At 43.1% G+C, this 22,091-nt stretch overlaps 1 pseudogene; it reads left to right on the top strand.

Moving 5' to 3' along the window:
• Nucleotides 1-3,806: 3,806 nt before the first annotated feature.
• Nucleotides 3,807-20,952, top strand: LOC101033968 (ras-related protein Rab-28 pseudogene; annotated as a pseudogene).
• The last annotated feature ends 1,139 nt before the right edge of the window (nucleotides 20,953-22,091 follow it).

Below are 22,091 nucleotides of genomic sequence, written 5' to 3'. Positions count from 1 at the left end.
ATTACTGAGTAGATACATTTGGGACCCTTGAACCCCAAGATCCTCCAGAAAATTCTGAATGTGCAGAAGTGCTGCAATCCTCCTTTTAGGGGACAGCAGTCCCTCCCTGATTGAAGATCATGAAAGTAACTCAAATGAGGCATTGTCTGGGACAATGCCTGCCCTTCTCAGGATCTACTCCCTCCCCTCCCAGTAATTAGAACAATAACTATGGTCAAATTTCAACATGGGATGTCTGGAGAAGTGCTTGACCTGCTGAGGGAGGAAAGGAATTATACACAAAAAGAGAGGCATTATATACATATAAGCAGCTGCAGAACTTCGCTGACGTTTGCCAGCAAAAACTGGAAGAGTATATCTGAGGATGCTGGATCTACAGGACAGATTACAAAGCTGGATAAAGAAAAGTGTGTTAATATGCAGGTACCCTCCTGTGACACAGGATTCAGCAAACTGCCAAGGGCCCCAGAGGCCAGTTTTCAAACGGTTTTAGGAAGGTAGAAAAAAGCAGTAGTCCACATTAAATGATGTAGAGATACTAGAACTTAGTGGGACTATAGAGGAATAGATCAAAAGGCTTAAGGAAGTGAACATGTTAGGATGGATTTATTACATATGACAGGAAGATCGACCAGTTGACTATGGTCTTTGGAAGGGCCCAGAGTATAGTTAACTTACTAAAACAATAAGGATTGTGATAGTGAGGGGACACCAGCATTACTGAAAAGCTTTAGCCGGGTGTGGCGGCTCACACCTGTAATCCCAGAACTTTGGAAGGCCGAAGTGGGTGGATCATTTGAAGTCAGGAGTTCGAGACCAACCTGGCCAACAAGGTAAAACCCCATCTCTGCCACAAATACAAAAATTAGCCAGGCGTGGTGGCATATGCCTGTAGTCTCAGCTACTTGGGAGGCTGAGGCAGGAGAATTGCTTGAACCTGGGAGGCAGAGGTTGCAGTGAGCCAAGATCACACCACTGCACTCCAGCCTGGGGAACAGTGAGACTCCATTTCAAATAAATAAATAAAAGCTTCACAGTCGGCTGGGCATGGTGACTCATGCTTCTAATCCCAGCACTTTTAGAGGCCAAAGTTGGTGACTCCTTTGAGCCCAGGAGTTCAAGACCAGCCTGGGGAACATGGGGAGATCCCATCTTTACAAAAAGAAGAAAAAAAGAAAAGAAAAGCTCCATAATAGTAGCTGTCCTCTGTAAGCCAGGGTTGATGATAAGAGATGCTTGTACAGAACTGGGCTCCCTAGCGCTAACAGAGGTGATAAGATTCTGAAAAAGGGGAGACTAGGTGATAGCACTTAACCATCAAAAGTGAAGTGGGTATAAGTATAGGCAGCAAGGTTGGAATGACACCAAGAGATGCCTCCTGACTCACAGGGATTTAATGAGATGGCCCATAGAACGTTGATTCCTAGGGGCAATTCAGATAAACAGCCAGCAAGAATATTACCATATAAAAATATATAGATAAGCAGAAGTCTGAAGTCAGTTGCCCCAATGGAAAGTCACAGGTCCTTTTCTAACTTCCAGACCTAAGCCAGCTCTCAGACACCAAACCCATAAAATGAAGAAGAGGTGAGGTTCCCATGAGAAAGGACCCTACAACAACATGGCAAGTATATTTAGCAGTGTTCTCCAGGCCTTCTCCAAGTGTCTATGGCCATTTACTCAGCTAGGGAAAGGGGAGTGCAGAGATTCTTTCAAGCCTACTGGACCCAGGAAATAAGTAGACACTGACACCCAGGAGCCAAAGTGTTACTGTGGCCCACTTGTTAGGGAGAGGCTTATGGTGGTCAGGAAATACTTAGGATATTGGCCCAGATTCTTCTCACAATGAGTCCACTAGTCATCTCCATGACTCCCAAATGAATCATTGGAATGAATACATTAGCAGTTCACAGAATCCTTACCTCAGTTCTTTGCTTTATGGAGTGAGAGCTATTGTAATAAGAAAAGCCCTATGGAAACCCCTGAAACTCACCTCCACCCCCAAAGAAAAACCTTTCAATGTCTAAAACAGTAAATAAAAACCAGCATTACATCTGGGGGAAGGGAGAAACAGCAAAGGTGAGTGTCACCCTCAAAATATTAAATAATGCAGGAGTCATGGTCCTCGTCATATCTTTATTTAATTAATCAGTCTAGGGGCCAGGTACAGTGGCTCATACATGTAATCCCAGTATTTTGGGAGGCTGACGCAGGCCAATCACTAGACACCAGAAGTTCAGGACCAGCCTGGCCAACATGGTGAAATCCTGCCTCTACAAAAAATATAAAAATTAGTCAGGCATGGTGGTACATGCCTGTGGTCCCAGCTACTCAGGAGGCTGAGGCAGGAGAATCAGTTGAACTCAGGAGGTGGAGGTTGCAACAAGCCAAGATCGAACCACTGCATTCCAACAGAGCAAGACTGGGCAACAGAGCAAGACTCTGTCAAAAAAAAAAAAGAAAACCTAATCAGTCTGCCACTTGCCCAGTAAACATAATAGTCCCAATTGTATCTACTGAGCTGGATGCAGTGTCTTTACTAAAGCAAATTAACACTCCTCTGGTAGGTGGTATATGGCTATTGATTTGGACCAATACATTTCTTTCATACCTGTCAGGAAGGAAAATCAGGAACTGGTTCTATTCACATGGAACTGACACCAATATATATTCACAGTCTTACCCCAAGGCAATGCTATTTCTCCTGCTCTCTCTTTTAACAGGACCTGAACCATCTAAATACTTTATAGAACATCATATTGGTCCACCATATTGATGGTATCATGTTAACTGGACCCGATGAGCAAGAAGCAGAAGTAACCCTGGATGCCCTAATAAGATGTACACTCTAGAAAGTAAAAGATAAACCCTGCAAAGATTCAGGGATGAGCTACATGAGTGAAGTTTTTAGGGATCTGGTGGTCTAGGCTCTCAGGAACGCTGGGACATTCACTCCAAAGTGATGGAAAAAGTATTGCCCCTTTAACCTCACCTTTAAGAAAGAGTCCAAAGGTGGACCTCTTTGGGCCTGTAAGCAACATGTTCCACACTTAGAAACACTGTAATAACCCATTTATTGAATGACATGGAAGGCTACTAGTTGGGAGTGGAGCCCAGGGCAAGAAAGGCCTCTGTAGCAAGTCCAAGCTGTAGTAAATGCAATCGCACCACTTGGATTATATGCTCCAAAAGGTTCCTTGATATGAGAGGTATCTGTGGTAGAAAAAAATATGCAAACTCCCTAACAAGCCCAAATAGGAACTGTACAGTGCATACTCTTAGGGTTCTGGAGCAAGGCCATGCCATCGAGAAGCAGAAAGCTATATGCCATTTGAAAGGAGCTCCTGGTATGCTCCTGGGGCCTGGTAGAGATTATGCACTTGCTTTTCAGAATTTTTTTTTTTTTTTTAACTAGTCTTACTCTGTCCCCCAGGCTGGAGTGCAGTGGCATGATCTCAGCTCATTGCAACCTCCACCTCCCAGGTTCCAGGATTCTCCTGCCTCAGCCTCCCGAGTAGCTGGGATTACAGGCATAGATCACTACACCCGGCTAATTTTGTATTTTTAGTAGTGTCAGAGTTTCTCCATGTTGGTCAGGCTGGTCTTGAACTCCTGACCTCAGGTAATCCATCCGCCTCAGCCTCCCAAAGTGCTGGGATTACAGGCATGATTACATGCCTGGCCCAGATTTTTTTTTTTTGAGTACTTGCCCTTTGGATATCAAGTAACCATATTCCCACCTTCTTGGGTCTGTCAGACCCACCCAGTCATAAGGTTGGGCAGGCCCAGTGGCAATTTATTGTAAGATGAAGTGGTACATCCAGCAGGATTGGGTGCTAGCAGGCCAAGACCCAAGTAAGCTACAGAAACAGGTGGTCCAGACCCCCCTATATTACCCATCACTGTTACACTGGTGCTTCTTCCTTAACTGACACCTATGAGGACATGGAAGGGGAAGTATTTCTTATAATCAGCTGGCATAAAAGGAAAAATCTCAAATTTAATTCATGGATAGATCAGCGCAGTATTTGTGTACCAGCTGAAAATATGTAGCTGCTGCCCTACAACCCTACTCAAGGGTGTCTCTGAAGGACAGTGAGCAGAGCTTTTGGTGGTAAAAAACTTGATCATCTACTTTGTGTTGAAGAAATGGCCCAAACTTACAATATATATCCATTCATGGGAAACAGTTGGCTGTTTGGTCAGGGGATTAGAAGAGAAAGATGGAAAAAAAAGGCCAAGTGCAGTGACTCACACCTGTAATCTCAGCACTTTGGGAAGCCAAGGAGGGTGGATCATGAGGTATGGAGTTCAAGACCAGCCTGGCCAAGATGGTGAAACCCCATATCTACTAAAAATACAAAAATTAGCCAGGTGTGGTGGGCACCTGTAATCTCAGCTACTCAGAAGACTAAAGCAGAGAAGTGCTTGAACCTGGGAGGCAGAGGTTGCAATGAGCTGAGATTGCGCCACTGTACTCCAGTCTGAGCAACAGAGAAAGACTCCATCTCAGGAAAAAAAAAAAAAAAAAAAAAAAAAAAACAGAAGCATTCACTGCAGAAGAAGCACTAAATGGCCAAGAGACAGGATGATCTGGCCAGTTGATACCAGCCAGCCTGTCCTCTGCCATTCCAGTGTTTGTACACAGAGTAGCCACAGTGGCAAAGACGGAGGCTACACATATCCAACAACATTGGCTTCCTCTCACCAAGACTAACGTAGAGATAGCTGTGGCTGAAAGTCTAAACTTCTAGCAACAAAGGCCTCACCAAATCCCCGATATAGCACCATCCCTTGAGGATATCAACCAGTCACATGATGTCAAAATGATTACATTCAACCTCTTCCCTTTAAAAAGGTCAGTGGTTCATTATGACAGAAATTACCACATATGCCACCTACAGATTTTTCCTTTACTGCCTGCAAGGAGTCAGTCAGCTCCACTATCTGAGAATTCATGTTGTATCTGATCTATCAACATAGGATCTCTCCTAATGCCACCTCAGACCAAGGGATCCACTTTATGAAAACTGTGATGCAGCAGGTGAACACACGACAATGAAAATCATTGGCCCTACAACATTGGGCACCATTCAGAGACTGCTGGTATAATAGTGATAGAAAGGCACTTTAGGGCTGGGCGCAGTGGCTCACTCCTATAATCCCAGCACTTTGGGAGGCCAAGGAGGGCAGATCACCTGAGGTGAGGATTTCAAGAGAAGCCTGGGCAACATGGTGAAACCCTGTCTCCACTAAAAATACAAAAATTAGCTGGGCGTGGTGATGGGCTCCTGTAGTCCCAGCTACTCAGAAGGCTGAGGCAAAAGAATCGCTTGAAGAACCCGGGAGGTGGAGGTTGCAGTGAGCCGAGATTGTGCCATTACACTGCAGCCTGGGGAATAAGAGTGAAACTAAGAGTGAAATAAGAGTGAAAATAGAGAGAGAGAGAAAGAGAGAGAGAGAGAGAGAAAAGAAAAGAAAGAAAGAGAAAGAGAGACAGAGACAGAGAGAGAGGAAGAAAGGAAAAAGAAAGAAAGAGAGAGAGAGAGACAGAAAGAGGGAGGGAGAGGGAAGGAAAGAAAGGCACGTTAAAGGCACAGATGAAGCACTAGCTTTGAAGCTATCCATGTGAGGATGGGGCACTATCCTTCAAGATGCAGTATATGCAGACAGTCCCTGACTTATGATGGCTCCACTTAGGATTTTTACACTTTATAATGGTGCGAAAGTAATACACATTCAGTAGAAACTACACTTTGAATATTGAATTTTGACCTTTTCCTGGGAAAGCGATATGCAATATGACACTGTCTTGTGATGTTGGGCAGGAGCAGCAAGCTGCAGCTCCCACTCAGCCACACAATCACGAGGATAAATAACCAATACCCTACAGTGTACCATGTTGCCAGATGAGTTTGCACAACTGTAAGTTAATGTAAGTGTTCTGAGCATGTCTAAGATAGGCTAGGCTAAGCTATAATGTTCACTAGTTAGGTGTATTTAATGCATTTTCGACTAACAATATTTTCACCTTATGGTGTGTTTATCAGGACATAACCCCATTGAAAGTTGAGGAGCATCTGTACTCTAAACCAGGGATCGGCAAATTATAGCCAACGTGCCAAATCCAGCCCACTGCCTGTTTTGGTAAATATGATTTTATTGGAACATAGCCATGCTCATTTGTTTATATACTGTCTTTAGCTGCTTTCATGTTACAACATCAGAGTTGAGCCGTAGCAACAGAGACCATATGGACTGCAAAGCCTAAAATATTTACTGTCTAGCCCTTTGTAGAAAAAGCTTACTCACTCTAGCTCTAACCCAGTGATCATCATGTAGTGCTCTGGCCCTAACACGTAATAAACATGGATGTAAGAACCAAGACATGGAAGTAAGAGTTACCCTCTCACCATCACTCCTAATGACTCACTTGATGAATTTATGCTTCCTGTCTCCATAACTTTAGAATCTATGCATCTAGAAGACCCAGTTCCCAGATGGGGATCACTTCCACAAAGGGACATAGTAAGAATCCAACTACACCTAAAGCTACATCTATTGGCTGGTCACACTTGGGTCCCTTCTGCCAATAGATCAGCAGGTATGAAAAAGAGTTACCATATTGACAGTGGGAATTGACCCTAGATTATTGTGACGATGTAGGGTTGCTACTATATAATATGAGCAGCGAAGAATATGTTTGGCATCCATGTGAGCAACTGGGGCATCTCTTGCTACTGTAATGCCCAGTTTTAGCCATGAATGAGCAAGTGCAGGAACCACAGACCTGATAAGGGCATGGAAACTGTGGCTCAGACCCACAGTGATGAAGGCATAGGTCACCCCATCAGGAAAGCCACCTAGACCAGCAGAAGAACCAAACAAATTAGGGAGATCTACAATGGGTGATGAAAAAAGGAAAGGAGAATATCAGTTAAAGTCTCAGGACCAATCAGAGCAGTCAAGGCTGTGGTTTGTTTAAAACTCCTCTTGCAAGTTTCCTAAAGGAATTCCCACAACTAGAATCCTGGAGAATCCATGCCCAAATAGAGCGAACCTAATAGGAAGTAGTAAGTGGATCTGATTGGTCGAAGGAATGAACTGTAGTAGACACTGTTGGTGTCTTACACTGATCACCTTCATTAACTGGTGCATCCTTCCTCAGCTACATTGAGTGTTGTGGCTAACAGTGTAAACACCTTCAAACATCTCCAAAGAATTACCCTTTGCTAAGGGGAGCCACCTCTTCTGAAGACAACTGGGAAATCCAAACACCTCCCACGCCCACCACATACCACCATCACCAATAATGACCAACGACTGACTGATAGGCCCAACCCCCTTTCCTCCTAATGGAAGAACTCCCGAAGCTCCTCACTGCTACATGAAACAACTTCTGACACATGTTACAGGCCAGGAATACACCCATTCCTCCCTGCTATCTTTCTACTCTTATTCTTTTAGAGGTTTTTCGAAAGAGCCCTCCCTGAATAAATCACATACACCTAAATTCCTCCCTCAGGCTCAGCTTCTGGGCCTTTCCTGTAAAGGCAGAGCCATTTTCCTTAAGCTTACTGACCAGAGCACATGCTCCCTGCAGGCAGGAACGCTGCAAAGAAAGGGTATAAGTTGGGCAGGCACGGTGGCTCATGCTTGTAATTCCAGCACTTTGGGAGGCTAAGGCAGGCGGATCACGAGGTCAGGAGTTCGAGATCAGCCTGGCCAACATTATGAAACCACATCTCTACGAAAAATACAAAAATTAGCTGGGTGTGGTGGCTCATGCCTGTAATCCCAGCTACTCAGGAGGCTGAGGCGGGAGAATTGCTTGAACCCGGGAGGTGGAGGCTACAGTGAGCCAAGATCGCACCACTGCACTCCAGCCTGGGTGACAGGGCAAGACTCTGTCTCAGAAAAAGAAAAGAAAAGGAAAGAAAACAAAGGAAAGGAAAGAAAGAAGGAAAGAAAGGGTAGGCATAAGTCACAAATGCCAAATTCTTAGTCCCAAATCACAGTTTAGCATGTCACTCCTTCTCCCATGAGAAGCAGTGAAGGACATAGGAAAGCCTGAAGTGTTAGTTGAATACGGTCCCTTTACCTGAAAACTGGGGAAATTAGGAATAAATAATTCTGCTTGTCTTGGGATGGCTCCCCAGAAGCAGGCTCTGAGATGAGGATTCATGTACATGCAGTTAATTTAAGGAAGTGCTCCCAGGAGACCCCAATAAGGAAATGGAGGAAGCAGGACAGGAAAGCGGAAGAAGCTAAGCAAATGTGTAATTTCAGGCAACATCCCGTGGAGGGTTGCTTCTGCATGATCCCACACAAGAATGCCGAGTGTAGATTATGCCATAGGGTTTGTCCCTACTCAAGACGGAGGAACTAAATTTTCATATTTTCACCCAATAACCTTCATTTGGTAAAGACTATCCAGAACTTGCAAGTGGAAATGGCTGGGGCTGCAAAAAGACGAATGTAAGTTCTCAAGCATTGTCAGTTCTCTGCATGTACAAGCAAAGCTGCTCCTGAAAACAGGCTTCCAAGAGAGCCAGATATGCAAAGGTGCAGGCCTTTGAAAGTAAATATACAGAGCTAGGCATGGTGGCTCATGCCTTTAATCCCAGCACTTTGAGAGGCCAAGATAGGCGGATCACCTGAGGCCAGGAGTTTGAGACCAGCCTGGCCAACACATAGTGAAACCCTGTGTCTACTAAAATACAAAAATGCATGCCTTAATCCCAGCTACTCGGGAGACTCAGGCAGGAGAATCACTTGAACCCAGGAGGCGGAGGCTGCAGTGAGCCAAGATCACGCCATCACACTCCAGCCTGAGCAACAAGAGCAAAACTCCATCTCAAAAACAAAAAACGACAAAAATCTTTTAGGCACATTTGTGTGGGTCCATTTCTGGGTTCTCTACTCTGTCCTATTAGTGTATATGGCTATCCCCCAACAAATACCACAATGTTCAGATTATAGGATTTACGTATTAGGCTTTAACATCAAGTAATTTCTCCTATTCTTTCAAAAATTTGTTTTAAGTATTTTAGGGACTGTGTCTTTTCATGAAAAATTCTGAATAATCTTGTATATGCTTTCTGCATCAATTGATATAATATTATTGGAGGGGGAGGGCTTGGGGAACAGGGTCTCATTCTGTCGCCCAGGTTGGAGTGCAGTGGCACAATCTTGGCTCACTGCAACCTCAGCAACATGAGAGCAAATCTTCTCCATTCAGTTCACTAACTCAAGTGCCCATCCCTCTGGAAACACCATCACAGACACACCTGGAGCAACCAAATCATTCTAATCAAATGCCAAGCTACCTGAGTTTCCCTTTAAGCAGAAGAGGGCTGGGTTCAGTGCTTAATGAAACATTGAGATTAATGAATTACTTACCAGGTTTCCAGAATTCCTTAAACAAGTCAAGTTGACACCCAAAATCAATCATCACAGTTGTGGTGTATAATTTGTTTTGTCTGTTGCTTCATTTGATTTGCTAATTTTTTTTTTTTTTTTTTTTTGAGGCAGAGTCTTGCTTTGTCACGCAGGCTGACGAGCAGTGGCACAATCATGGCTCACTGCAATCCCCACCTCCCAGGTTTAAGCAATTCTCCTGCTTCAGCCTACCAAGTAACTAGGATTACAGGCATGCACCACCACACCCAGCTAATCTTTGTATTTTTAGTAGAGACAGAGTTTCACCATGAGGCTGGTCTCAAACTCCTAGCCTCAAGCTATTCGCCTGCCTCAGCCTCGCAAAGTGCTGGGATTATGGGCATGAGCCACTGTACCCAGCCTGATTTGATAATATTTTATTAAGGATTCTTGTTTCTACATTTATGAGAGACATTAATTTATGGTTTTTGTTTTTGTGCTCTCTTTAGTTTTGGGATCACAGTAATACTGGCCTCATAAAGTGAGCTAGGAAGTGTTCGCTCCTATTTCTGAGGGGAGATCGTGTAATACTGATGTTAATTCTTTAAATGTTTGGGAGGATTCTTCAGAGAACAAAGTCATACAAGCATGGAAATTTCTTTTTTAGAAGCTTTTTCGTTATGAATTCATTTTCTTTCCTTTTTTTTTTTTTTTTTTTTTTTTTGAGATGGAGTCTTGCTCTGTCACCTAAGCTGGAGTGCAGTGTCGTGATCTCGGCTCACTGCAACCTCCGCCTCCTGGATTCAAGCAATTCTTCTGCGTCAGCCTCTCAAGGAGCTGGGACTACAGGCACGCTCCACCATGCCTGGATAATTTTTTGTAACTTTAGTAAAGACAGAGTTTCACCATACTGGCCAGGCTGGTCTTGAACTCCTGACCTCATGATCCGCCTGCCTCGGCCTAGCCGTGAATTCATTTTCTTTAATGGTTAAAAGACTATTTGATGATTTGAGTTTTTTGTTGTTGTTATGTTGTTGTTTTCAGACTCCTGTGCTCAAGTGCTCCTCCCCTTAGCCTCCTAAGGTGTCGGAATTACAGGCATGAGCCACTGCTCCTGGCTGGATTCATTTTATCTTGATTTAGTTTGGGTATCTGTGTGGTTTTGGAAAAATTGATCAGTTTCTTCTAAGTTGTCAAATTTATGTGTGTCAAGTTGGTCCTAATATTTTTTTTTTCATTTTTTTTAACATCTGTAGGCTCTGTAGTGATATTCACTGTTTGAATCCTGATAGTGGTATTTATGTCGTCTTTCTTTATCTTTGTCAATCTTGCTACAGCTTATCAATTTTATTTATTAAGAATAACTAGGTTTTTTGCAACATAAAGTAGATTTTATTTTTTTTATTTTGTTATTGATACATAATAGTTGTACTTAATTATGAGATACATGTGATTTTTGATATAAGTGTATAATGTGTGATAATTATATCAGAGTCATTGAGGTATCCATCACCTCAAGCCTTTGAATATTCCAATTCCACTCTTTTAGTTATTTCAAAATATATAATAAATTAGTGTTAACTATAATTGCCCTATCATGCTACTGAACATTAGACCTTATTCCTTGTATCTAACTGTATTTCTGTACCCATTAACCATCCACTTTTTTTTTTTTTTGAGACAGAGTCTCACTCTGTCATGCAGGCTAGAATGCAGTGGTACAATCTTTGCTCACTGCAACCTCCACCTCCCAGGTTCAAGTGATTCTTCTGCCTCAGCTTCCCAAATAGCTAGGACCACAGGTGTGTGCCACCATGCCTCGCTAATTTTTGTATTTTTAGTAGACATGGGGTTTCACCATATTGGCCAGGCTGGTCTCAAACTTTTGGCCTCATGATCCACCCGCCTTGGCCTCCTAAAGTGCTGGGATTACAGGCGTGAGCCACTGCACCCAGCCAACCATCCACTTTGTATCCCCTCTTCCCACTACCCTTCCCAGCCTTGGGTACCATCATTCTACTCTCTATGAGTTCAGTTTATTTTTAGCTTTCAAATGTGACTAAGAACATGCAATATTGTCTTTCTGTGCTTGGCTTACTTTGCTTAACATAATATTGTCCAGCTCCATCCATGCTGTTAGAAATGACAGGTTTGTATTCTTTTTTATGATGAATTTCTTTTCTTTTTCTTTTCCTTTTGTGTGTGTGTGTGTGTGTGTGTGTGTGTGTGTGTGTGTGTGTCAGATTCTCACTCTGTTGACCAGGTTGGAGTGCAATGGCACAATCTCAGCTCACTGCAACCTCCACCTGCCAAGTTCAAGCAATTCTCCTGCCTCGGCCTGCCAAGTAGCTGGAATTACAGGCACATGCCACCATGCCCAGCTAATTTTTGTATTTTCAGTAGAGATGGTGTTTCACCATGTTGGCCAGGCTAGTCTCAAACTCCTGACCTCAAGTGACCCGTCCACCTCAGCCTCCCAAAGTGCTAGGATTACAGGCATAAGCCACTGTGCCCAGCCTTGGTTATTTCTGTTCTTGCATTCTTTCTTTTCTTCTGCTTTATTTTTTTTTAATATTTAACTTTTTTTTAGTAAAGATAGGGTCCCACTATGTTGTCTGGGCTGGCCTTCAACTCCTGGGCTCAAGCAATTTTCCCGCCTTGGCCTCCCAAAGTGCTGGGATTATAGGCATAAGCCATTGTGCCCAGACCTTTGGATTCATTTGCTTTTCTTTTTCTAGTTGCTTGAATCAGGAACTTAGATTATTAATTTGAGGTCTTTCCTTTTTTCTAATATGAGCACCATTTAGTATTATAAATGTCTCTTTCATAGAATTGTAAACTGGTATAGCCACTTTGGAAAACACCTTTGTATTTCCTCAAAATGGTAAACAATTAATTACCCTAGGATCCAGCAATTCTACTCCGAGGTGTATACCCAGAAGAATTGAAAACATATGTTCATACCAAAACATGCTCAGGAATGTTCATAGCAGCATTTATTCATCATAGTCAAAAAGTATAACTCCCAAACACCTATCAGCTGATGAAAGGACAAACCAAATGTGATATATTCATACAATGTAATATTATTTGACCAAGAGATGAAGTGCTAATGTATACCTCAATGTGGATGAACGTTGAAAACATTCTAAGTAAAAGAAGCCCACCATGAAAGACTAAATATTATATAATTCAACTTATATGCAAGTACAGAATAGGAAAATTCATAGAAACAGAAAGTAGTTATTTCTGGGCCCAGGGCAGAAAGGAATAGAAAGTGATTAAAAGTAAATATGGGGTTTCTTTTTAGGGTGATGGGAATATTCTTTTATTTTATTTTTATTTATTTATTTATTTATTTGAAACAAGGACTCGCTCTGTCACACAGGCTGATGCACAGTGGTGTGATCATAGCTTACTGCAGCCTTAACCTCCTGGGCTCAAACAATCCTCTTGCCTCAGCTTCCCAGGTAGCATGGACTACAGGCACGTGCTACCTACCATGCCTGGCTAAAATACTCTTAAGTTAGATAGTGGTGATGGTTGCACAACTCTGTAAATATGCTTAAAAAAAATTGAATTGTATACTATAAAAGGTAAATTGGGCCAGGAGCAGTTGTTCACACCTATAATCCCACCACTTTGGGATGCCAAGGCAGGAGAATCACATAAGTCCAAGAGCTCAAGACTGGCCTGGGCAGCAAAGTGAGACCCCATCTCTACAAAAATAAAATTAGCCAGGCGTGGTGGCATGCACCTGTAGTCCCAGCTACTCAGGAGGCTGATGTGGGTGGACAGCTTGAGCCTGGGACAGTGAGACTGCAGTGAGCTATGACTGCACAACGGTACTCCAGCCTGGGCAACAAAGCAAGAAACTATTTCAAAAATAAATAAATAAATAAAAGGTAAATGATATTTCAATGAAGCTTCTATGTAAAAACAATGTCCCTTTCAGCACTGATTTAGATGGGTCTCACATATTTTAATATGTTATATTTTCATTTTCATTCAATTACATGATTTTTAAATTTCCTTTGAGACTTTCTCTTTGATCTATACATTATTTAGTAGTGTGTTATTTTATTTCCAAGTGTTCATTGATTTTCCTCTTGTATTTCTATTACTGATTTCTAGTTTGGTTCCATTACAGTCAGAGGATATATTCTGTGTGGTAGGCAGAATAATGACCACCCAAAGATGTCCACATCTTAATCTCTGAAACCTGTATATATGTTCGTACATGGCAAAGAGGAATTAAGATTGCAGATGAAATTAAAGTTGCTAATCAGTTTACTAAAAATAGGAGGTTATCCTGGTTTATCCACATGGGCCCAATCTAATCATAAAATTGGAAGACGGGCCAGGCAAGGTGGCTCATGCCTATAATCCCAGCACTTTGGGAGGCCAAAGCGGGTAGAACACCTGAGGCCAGGAGTTCAAGACCAGCCTGACCAACATGGTGAAACCCTGTCCTTACCAAAAATACAAAATTAGCCAGGCATGGTGGTGCATGCCTGTAATCATCGCTACTCAGGAGGCTGAAACAGGAGAATCACTTGAACTCGGGAGGCGGAGATTGCAGTGAGCCAAGATTGCACCACTGCACCCCAGCCTGGACAACAAGAGTGAAACTCCATCTAAAAAAAAGTGAAAGAGGGAAGCAAAAGAAAGATAGAGAGATGCAGCATGACAAGGACTTAAACTGCCATTGCTGACTTTGAAGGTGAAGGAAGCAGGATACAAGCCAAGCAATCTGTTAGCCTCTAAAAGCTGGGGACATCTTCAGTTTATAGTCTGCAAGTAAACATGGACCTCATTCCTACAACCACAAGGAATTGAAGTCTGCCAACAACCTAAATGAGTAAGGAAATGAATTCTCCCTTAGAGCATACAGAAAGGAATGCAGCCAGTCAGGTGCGGTGGCTCACGCCTGTAATCCCAGCACTTTGGGAGGCCGAGGTGGGAGGATCACCTGAGGTCAGGGGTTCGAGACCAGCCTAACCAACATGGGGAAACCTCGTCTCTGCTAAAAATACAAAATTAGCCAGGCATGGTGGTACATGCCTGTAATCTCAGCTACTTGGGAGGCTAAGGCAGGAGAATTACTTGAACCCAGGAGGTGGAGGTTGTGGAGAGCCGAGATTGCACCATTGCCCTCCAGCCTGGGCAAGAAGAGTGAAACTCAGTCTCAAACAAACAAAAAAAAACACATACACACACACACACACACGAACGAAAAAAAGAAGAAAAAAGAAAAAGAAAAAGGAATGCAGCCATTTTGATGCCTTGATTTTAACCTGATGAGACCCATGTCAGACACCTGAGTTAAAGAAATGTAAGATAATATATTTTTAATTACCTAAACCATCAAATATGTGGTTATTTATTACAGGAGCAACAGAAAATGAGTATGTTCTGACTGATTTAAATTATTTTAAAATTGAGTTTTATGACCCAGGATATTGTTCTGTCTTGGTGAATATTTTATGGGTACTTGGAAGTACTGTGTATTCTGTTGTTGGGTAGAGTAGTCTATAAATATCGATTGGATCCTCTTAGTTGATGACATTCTTCAGTTCTTCTATATCTTTGCTGATTGTATTTCCAGTAGTCTGTCAATACTGAGTGTGGATATTGAAATCCTAATTTCTTGTTAAATTTTATCAGTTTTGATTTGTATAGCTTAAGCTTTGTTGTTTGGTGCATACAAAATTAAGGATCATTATGTCTTCTTTTTTTTTGAGACAGAGTCTTGCTCTGTTGCCAGGCGCCAGCCTGTAGCGCAGTGTCGCGATCTCGGCTCACTGCAACCTCCGTCTCCCGGTTTCAAGCAATTCTCCTGCCTCAGCCTCCCAAGTAGCTGCGACCACAGGCACGCGCCACCACACCCAGCTAATTTTTATATTTTTTAGTGGAGACGGGGTTTCACCACGGTCTCAATCTCTTAACCTCGTGATCCGCCCGCCTCAGCCTCCCAAAATGCTGGGATTACAGACGTGAGCCACCGTGCCCGGCCATTATGTCTTCTTTAGATTGATCCTTTCATCATTAAATAATACTTCTCTTTAACCCTAGTAATTTTCTTTGCTTTGAAGTCTACTGTATCTGATAGTAATACACTCCTGATTGTTTCATTAGTATTTATTAATACTTGTATGACACATCTTTTCCATCCTTTCACTTTCAGCTTACCTTTGTCAACCATATTTGGAAGTCAGCTTACTGTAGATAGCAGAGTTGTATTACATTCTGTAACTACTCTTCCAATTTGTGTTATAATTAGTGCATTCAGATCATTAACATTCATAATAATTATTGATGTGTTGGGGCTTAAGGTTGCCATTTATTTTTTTCTGTCCCTTCTGTTTTTCATTCCTGTGTTTTTCTTTACTTGCTTTCATGTGAGTTCCTTTTTCTTTTGAGAGGGAGTCTTGCATGTAGCCCGGACTGGAGTGCAGTGGTGTGATCTTGGCTCACTGCAACCTCCGCCTCCCAGGTTCAACCAACTCTCCTGCCTCAGCCTCCTGAGTAGCTGGAATAATTGGCATGAGCCACCACACCCGGCTAATTTTTGTAGTTTTAGTAGAGATGGGGTTTTGCCATGTTGGCCAGGCTGGTCTTGAACTCCAGACCTCAGGTGATCTACCTGCCTCAGCCTCCCAAAGTGCTGGGATTACAGGTGTGAGGCATCTCCTCTGGCCTCATGTGACTTTCTTAAACATTTTATAGAATTCTATCTTGAATTAGTGATAGTTTTTTTTTTTTTTTTTTTTTTTTTTTTTTTTTTTTTTTTTTTTTGAGATGGACTCTTGCTCTATTACCCAAGCTGGAGTGCAGTGGTGCGATCTTGGCTCACTGCAACCTCCGTCTCCCAGGTTCAAGCAATTCTCCTGCCTCAGCCTCCCAAGTAGTTGGGATTACAGGCATGCACCACCACACCCACCCAGCTAATTTTTGTATTTTTAGTAGAGACGGGGTTTCACCATGTTGGCCAGGCTGGTCTTAAACTCCTGACCTTGTGATCCACCCACCTTGGCCTCCCAAAGTGCTGGGATTACAGGTGTGAGCCACCGTGCTCGGCCAGTGATAATATTTTTGAACATGTCACTTTGTATAGGCTTAAGTGGTCACTCTAGTTATCACAATATAAATACATAACTAATCACAGTCTAGTGGTATCAACAATTTATATTTTGAATGAAGTGCAGAAACTTTGCTTCCATTTAGCTCTCTTTACCCTCCCCACTCTTAAAACATATTTATGCATTACATATATTTAAAAATATATACAAAGTGTATGCAGTGACAATGTACATTTCCTCTACATACACTGAGCACCATATCAGATGATACGACTTTGGTTCAACCAACAAATATAATTTTTTTTTTGAGACAGAGTTTCGGCCTTGTTACCCAGGCTGGAGTGCAAAGGCATGATCTCGGCTCACTGCAACCTCCCCCTCCTGGGTTCAAGCAATTCTCCTGCCTCAGTTATGTAGAGGAAATGTACATTGTCACTACATACACTTTGCATATAATTATAGTTTTAAATATATGTAATAACAAAAAAAGATGTGTCTTAGCATGTATTTCTTTGAGTTTATCCTGGTTGGCATTCATTCACAACTTCTTAAATCTGTAAATTTACACTTTTCACCAAATTTCAGAAAATTTGTCTTACTTCGTCCAATATATTTTCAACCCCACATTTTCTCTCACTTCTCATTCTGTAACTCTTATATGTGTTATTTACTTCTTTTGTTATTGTCCCACAGTTCTCTGGGGATCTATTTTTTTTCTTTATTTCTTTTTAAGACAGGGTCTCACTCTGTCACCCAGGCTGGAGTGCAGTAGCACAATCTCACTGCAACCTCCCCCTCTCAGGCTCAAGCAGTCCTCTCACCCTCAGCCTCCCAAGTAGCTGGGGACAGGTGCACACCACCACGTTTGGTTAATTTTTGTAGGGAAGGGGTTTCACCATGTTGTCCAGGCTTGTCTTGAACTTCTGAGCTCAAGCCATCTGCCCACCTCAGACTCCCAAAGTACTGGGATTAGATGCATGAGCCACTGCACCTGGTCATATTTTTAAGTTTATTTTCCCTCTGTTGTTAACATTAATTTTTTTAGACAAGGTCTCACTCTGTCCCCCAGGCTGGAATGCAGTGGCACAATCATAGCTCACTGCAGTCTCAAATCACCTGAGCCCAAGCGATCATCCTACTTCAGTCCCTAAGTAGCTTCGACTACAGACATGCACCACCATGCCCAGCTAATTTTTACATTTTTGGTACAGATGGGGTCTCACTATGTTGTCCATGCTGTCTCAAGTGATACTCTTGCCTCAGCCTCACAAAGTGCTGGGATTACAGGTATGAGCCACTGCACCTGGCCTGATTAGGTAATTTCTATTATTTTATGTTCATGTTTACTGATTCCTTCCTGTCATATTCATTCTGCTACTAAGCCCACTTTACTTATTTGCTTAATGCAAGTAATCCCTGCCAACAACACCAGCAATCTCATCTTCTTGCCACCTCATGACCCCTCTACCCACCAGGACCCTAAAACTTTGAACTCCAGTGAACACGCTATCAATATGCCTTTGTGTAACTCTCCCTTTAATCCTTTGATGCCCCATGGTTACCCACTGCCAACTTTTCAATACAGGAAAGGGAAGGTGGCTGGGTGCAGTGGTTCACACCTGTAATAAACCTTGTCTCTACTTAAAAATGCAAAAATCAGCTGGGCATGGTGGCGCATGCATGTAATCCCAGCTACTTGGGAGGCTGAGGCAGGAGAATTGCTTGAATCTGGGAGGCGGAGGTTGCGATGAGCCAAGATCACACCACTGCACTCCACACTCCAGCCTGGGTAACGAGCAAAACTCCATCTAAAGAGTAGGTATGAAGAGAAAAAATAAGAGTAGGTATGAAGAGAAAAAATGATTAGAAGTAAGGGAAAGGAAGGAAATAAGGGATGGGGAAATGAGAAGGGAAAGGAATGTGGGATGCAATGGTTATATGGGAAAGAAAGGTGATAAGGGAATAAAAGGAAACATGGAAAGGGAAAGAAAGATGAGAAGGGAACAGATGGAAAACTGGAGAAAGGGAGGCAAATGAAAGGAAATAGGTAGAGAAAGGAAAGAAAGGGAAGAAGCGCATAGAAAAAAAAAGATGGGGAAGGAACAGAAACAGAAGGAAAGGTAAGATAGGAAGTGAATAAAATATGGGAACTTACAGCATTTTTTTCTGGATTATGGGTCATATTTTCCTGTTTCATGACACGTTTAGTAAATGTTTCATTGTGGATTTCACACTATGAGTGATACGCTTTAAGGAATCCGGATTATGTTGCATCTTTAGAAAAGTATTGAGTTTTGTTCTGAGAGGCAGTTAATTTCCTTGATCCTTGATCCTGGTGAGGTATAATTTAGGCTTCATTAGGGCAGTCTTAGGGTAGTCTTTTTTTTTTCCCCCCCGAGATGGAGTCTTGCTCTGTCGCCCAGGCTGGAGTGCAGTGGCCTGATCTTAGCCCACTGCAACCTCTGCCATCCAAGTTCAGCAATTGTCCTGCTTCAGCCTCCCAAGTAGCTGGAATTACAGGCGTACACCACCACATCAAGCTAATTTTTTTTTTTGTATTTTTGGTAGAGTCTGGGTTTCACCATGTTGGCCAGGCTGGTCTTGAAATGCTGACCTCATGATCCGCCCGCCTCAGACTCCCGAAGTGCTGGGATTACAGACGGGAGCCACCGTGCCAGGCCTAGAGTAGTCTTGACTCTAGGAGGTGGTTCTTTCCCCTAAGATGTGGTTTTTCAATTGAATGCCTGGAATGTTTAAAAGTTATCTCCACTCTGGCTAGGTCAGAACCTATTTCTCAGCACTGTGCGATCTCTAGTATCTCCATTCTTCTTTCTTTCTTTTTTGAGACTGAGACTCACTCTGTCACCCAGGCTAAAGTGCAATGGCTCGATATCGGCTCACTGCAGCCTCCGCCTCCTGGGTTCAAGCCATTCTCCTGCCTCAGCCTCCCAAGTAGCTTGGATTACAGGCATGTGCCACCATACCAGGCTAATTTTTGTATTATCAGTAGAGACGGGGTTTTGCCATGTTGGCCAGGCTGGTCTTGAACTCCTGACTTCAAGTGATCCTCCCACCTTGGCCTCCCAAAATGCTGGGATTATAGGTGTGAGCCGCCGCACCCAGCCTTCTCCATTCTTTCAACCCCATAGCAGCTGCTCTTTTTTTTTTTTGGCTAGTCAAGTGCAGCTGCTCTTTTCTGCCCTCAACAAAAGACTCACAGAGGGCAGGAGAAGATGTTGACAAGATAGCACCTGGTGAGAGATTCTCCAGCCACTACTGAGTCACCGAGCAGACAAGTGAGGTACTGTCCCCACTACCTCCCTTCTTCTTTTCCCTCACCCCTGGAGACCTTCTCCTTCCCCTCCTCCCTCTACCTGGGGGAGGGGGGCGGGCATGGTTCCTGGGACATCATGTAGGACTCTGAGGAAGAGGGCCAGGACCAGCACTGAAAATCATCATGCTAGGGAACAGTACCTCCCAGAACAAACATCTCCTTAGCTGCAGGTTTTGCTCAAAAAACTTTTGGGAGGCTGGGCGTGGTGACTCAGCCTGTAATCCCAGCACTTTGGGAGGCCAAGGTGGGCAGATCATGAAGTCAAGAGATCGAGACCAGCCTGGCTAACACAGTGAAACCCCGTCTCTGCTAAAAATACAAAATTAGCCAGACATGGTGGCACATGGCTGTAATCCCAGCTACTTGGGAGGCTGAGGCAGAGAACTGTTTGAACCCAGGAGGTGGAAGCTGCAGTGAGCTAAAATCACGTCACTGCACTCCAGCCCAGGCAACAGTGCGAGACTCCATCTCAAAAAAAAAAAAAAAAAAAAGAAAAAAGAAAAGAAAAAAGAAAAAAATACTTTCGGGAACCAGTACAAACTATAGGACTGGATTTCTTTTGAGAAAGATAACAATGCCAGAACACTCAAATGCTGCTCTCTAGTTTGGGATATAGGAGGGCAGATAACAGGAAGCAAAATGTTAGACAAATGCATCTATGGAGCACAGAAATCCTCTTGGTATATTACAAATTATCAAAGCTTTGAGAATTTTTATAAGATTAGTGGAGAAAGTGAGTGAAGAGTCAGAAACTCAGCCTCTGGTTGCCTTGGTGGACAATAAAGTTGATTTGGAGCATATTCGAACAGTAACACCTAAAAAACACTTATGGTTTTCCCAGGAAAATTGTTTTAATAGCTGCTTTGTTTCAACCAAAGCAAGAGACTTTGTCTTCCTGTGTTTTCAGAAAGTTGCTGCTGAAATCCTTGGAATCAAATTTAACAAACCAGAAATAAGTTTTAAACAAAGTCACAGAGGGTGGTGAAGGCAGATATTTAAAACTACAACCAGGAACCTATGTCAAGAGCTGGTAACCTTCCTGGAAGCTCTGTGTGTGCAGTTGCGAGAGCTCATTTTTCCACTGTGTTGATAGTTCTGGCTGCCCTTCACCTCTGGGTGGGTCTGAGAACTTCTAAAAATTTGTTTTATTGGTGACTATCTCTAGTTCATTAAACACTTTCCTCTGAATTTGCTTCATCCTTAGTGTTGCCTCCCAGCTGCAGGCATGTACTTGGATTCAAAGGAATGCAACACTGGGGCCATACATTTTGCATTCTCTTAAATTAGACTGTTCCATTGAATAAGAATGGTGTTGGCCGGGCGCGGTGGCTCACGCCTGTAATCCCAGCACTTTGGGAGGCCAAGGTGGGTGGATCACAAGGTCAGGAGATCAAGACCATCCTGGTCAACATGGTGAAACCCCATCTCTACTAAAAATACAAAAAATTAGCTGGGCATGATGGCGCATGCCTGTAATCCCAGCTACTCAGGAGGCTGAGGCAGGAGAATTGCCTGAACCCAGGAGGCGGAGGTTGCGGTGAGCTGAGATCGTGCCATTGCACTCCAGCCTGGGTAACAAGAGCGAAACTCCGTCTCAAAAAAAAAAAAAAAAAAAAAAGAATGGTGTCCAGCCAGGTTGGGTGGCTCACACCTGTGATCCCAGCACTTTGGGAGGCCAAGGTGGGTGGATCATCTGAGGTCAGGAGTTCAAGCCTAGCCTGACCAGTATGGTGACACCCAGTCTCTACTAAAAATACAAAAAAATTAGCCAGGCATGGTGGCACACGCCTGTAATCCCAGCTACCTGGAAGAATGAAGCAGGAGAATCGCTGGAACCCGGGAGGTGGAGATTGCAGCAAGCCAAGATCGTGCCATTGCAATCCAGCTGGGCAACAAGAGCGAAACTCCGTCTGGGGACAAAAAAAAGAAAAGAAAGAAAGAAAAAGAATGGTGTTGCTTCTCTGTATGTTCTTTCTTTTTGTCCCTGATGTAATTTTTTTTTTTTTTTTTTTTTTTTTTTTTTTTTTTTTTTTTTTTACAGTCTCACTCTGTCACTCAGGCTGGAGTGCAGTGGCACAATCTTGGCTCACTGCAACCTCTGCCACCCAGGTTCAAGCGATTTTCCTGCCTCAGTCTCCTGAGTAGCTGGGATTACAGGTACCTGCCACTGCGCCCGGCTAATTTTTGTATTTTTAGTAGAGATGGGGTTTCACCATCTTGGCCAGACTGGTCTTGAACTCCTGACCACGTGATCCACCTGCCTCGGCCTCTCAAAGTGCTGTGATCACAAGTGT

This window comes from Saimiri boliviensis, chromosome X (assembly GCF_048565385.1).
Source record: "Saimiri boliviensis isolate mSaiBol1 chromosome X, mSaiBol1.pri, whole genome shotgun sequence".
In the NCBI taxonomy this organism is placed as follows: Eukaryota; Metazoa; Chordata; class Mammalia; order Primates; family Cebidae; genus Saimiri; species Saimiri boliviensis.
The sequence above is the reverse complement of the archived record's forward strand: the minus strand, read 5'-3'. Positions and strand labels throughout refer to the sequence as shown.